The following is a 2,710-nucleotide window of genomic DNA, read 5'->3' on the forward strand; positions in this document are numbered from 1 at the left end:
GTAAGCTCAGGCTCTCAGTGTTCGTGCCAGGACTGAAATGCTTGCCTTGCACGGCATCAGAACAGTAAGCATTAGTGCAATGTTAACATCCTGGAAGGTGGTTCACTTTCAGGTGTGGAACTAAAAGTTTTATCAGGTGACGCATGAGACCATTGGTTTCCATGTCCATTTTGCATAGGTTTTTAAGCCCCTCCCTAAGTTCGCCAACTATCAGGCATACATTCCCAGATACATAAATACTTTATCAGGCACAAGGACACATATACTAGCTAACATTCATCATCTTTATTACCATCATCACCATCATCATTAATTCAATGATAGTATATATTTATTGAACACTGTAAAAATTTCATCAATTCTAAGATGCATACTTTTTTCACATTTTAACATCTCTGATGTCAGAATGTGTTTTTCAATGTTGTCTTACAATTATCATCAGTCAGATGGTGCACATGACATACTTGTTCTATCTGACAATATGTTTAGAAATATTACAAAAGAACCAGCATGAAAATATATACAATGAGTGCCAGCAACTTGAACTAACCAGCATGGATAAAATGGTAAAATCTTCTAAGAAGTGTTGTATGACATTAAAAAGAATATTTTGTGAAAAGAATAAAACAAAACACAACATTGAATCTCTTCCTCTACATTGAATCTAGGTGATCTGGCATTTCCAATTTGCTCTCTGTGGGCCTTCTTGATCCATGTTTCAGCCAACCGACCAAACCGTTAAGAGTCTGTTCTAACTTTCTCTAGGGCAACACTAAGTGCAAAATCTCTGCTTAGTAAGCCCATATCAATAAATCTGGCCTCATACAACGTCATATTCCTTTATTGTTTAACCTGGCACTGACTTAAAGTCAGAATCCCGCAAATGGTAGCTTTGCCCTATTGGCTCTGTGGCTAAGCATATACACCTAATATCTGGACAACCTACAGTCTAGTCAGGTTGACACATAAAATTAACCACTACAATGATTATACAATAAATTCTAAGTGATTAAAAACACACTGTGTTATAATTTAGTGTGTGTCATTTAATTCATGGTTATCTTAGTTTCAATGATATGTGACAATCATTTGTTAGACATTGCCCTAGGTATTTCATATATGTCTTCTTATCTTGCCTTATGGATAGTCAGGACTATCTATAAGATCTATTTTAAAGATGAAGGAATTGAGGATCAGACTATTTAAGCATCTTTCCCAAGGTCTTATAGCTTAGCAGTGGTAAAGCTATGCCTCTAACCAAGGTCCATATAATACCACAGAAAGTTTCTCATCAGAAGTTTAGGGATGTCTACAATTTAGATATCTGCTAGCTAGTCAAAATTTATAAAATGTTAGAGCTGGACAGACCATCTACTATGGGTAAGTGTTCACTTTTCTAGGTAGTGGGGCTACTTGGGTGAAGACCTTATATCTGCTCTTACCAAGAAGATACTGTTAGGCAGATAAGATATAATATGGTAAGTGCTCTTATGACAAGGTAAATAATTCTGAATTTGGTTATGGGATCCATGGTAGATTCCACATTATACAGATTCCACATTCCACATTGTACATCAAGGAAAAATGAAAACAGGAGAGAAAACAGGTCAAAATAATTGACCTCAACCACTAACATGTTGCAGAGTCAGATGAAGGAAACACATCCAATTCTCAGCCAGAGTGAGAATACATTAAAATGGGAATACAAAGATAGTAGATTTCAACGACTTCTATCTTCTCCATAAAGTAAGAGGAAAGGCTGGGGTAGGTACAATGGAGATAAGAAGAAAAAGGAGTTCGAGATTTAAGGAGGGAGGGGATTGAACAAAAAGAAGTGTACCACAGAGACATAAAGATAAAATTACAAGCACCAGTGAGGACATGAGATGAAACTGAGATGAGAAATTCTTTTAACTAGAAAGGGCTCATCACTTTGGCTTCCATAATACTTTTCCAACAGTGTTTCTCACAGGTATTCAGAGAGCTTCTGAAAATGTAGATCTCTCTTCCTAGAGATTCAGACTTCATACATCTGTGGCAGGGTGCAGGAGTCTCAATTTTGGACAAGTTACTCCAGGTGGTGCTGATGCTAAACTTTATAAACACTGGTTAAATAGTAATTTACAATGATTTCATGATTCAACACACAAATAGCTCATTGGAACCAGATTTCTAGTACTGAGAACCAGTGCTTGCTTAGGCAGCACATATACTAAAATTGGAATGATTCAGAGAAGATTAGCATGGTCCCTGCGTGAAGATGACACACAAATATAGTATTGGGAACCAACTAATTTGGTTTTTTCAGATATGGATGGCATCCATAATCTACCCTAACTTATAAAACTATAACTATTAAAATAAACAATATAAATATTTACTAAATATTTTTATTGCAAACCATTCTGATACACAGACAATAATTCAAGAAAATAGATGCACAATGATGTTAACTGCTGTCAAAATGTCATGTAAATTACCCATCAGCTTTCCTTTCTCCCTTATCCCCCGTCCTATAAAATCTCTCAATCCAACTTCCAGCCTATACTCATCACACTTATGACTCTGTCTTAAAGCTCAAGTTTGGGCATTTGCTTCTGGTTCTTAAAACTTTATTCTGAGAAGTTGGATGAAATTACCCTTTTAGAAAGAAGTGTGTCCATGGTCAAATAAGTTAGAAATAATTGAGCCAGAATTTGAACACAAACCC

At 36.0% G+C, this 2,710-nt stretch overlaps 1 non-coding gene across 1 annotated transcript; it reads left to right on the forward strand.

The window, feature by feature from the left end:
• The first annotated feature begins 2,188 nt into the window (after positions 1-2,188).
• Positions 2,189-2,296, forward strand: LOC125917508 (U6 spliceosomal RNA). Its single transcript, XR_007456212.1, has one exon. It is a non-coding gene; the product is annotated as a U6 spliceosomal RNA (small nuclear RNA).
• The last annotated feature ends 414 nt before the right edge of the window (positions 2,297-2,710 follow it).

Source organism: Panthera uncia, unplaced genomic scaffold, assembly GCF_023721935.1.
Source record: "Panthera uncia isolate 11264 unplaced genomic scaffold, Puncia_PCG_1.0 HiC_scaffold_194, whole genome shotgun sequence".
Taxonomy (NCBI): domain Eukaryota; kingdom Metazoa; phylum Chordata; class Mammalia; order Carnivora; family Felidae; genus Panthera; species Panthera uncia.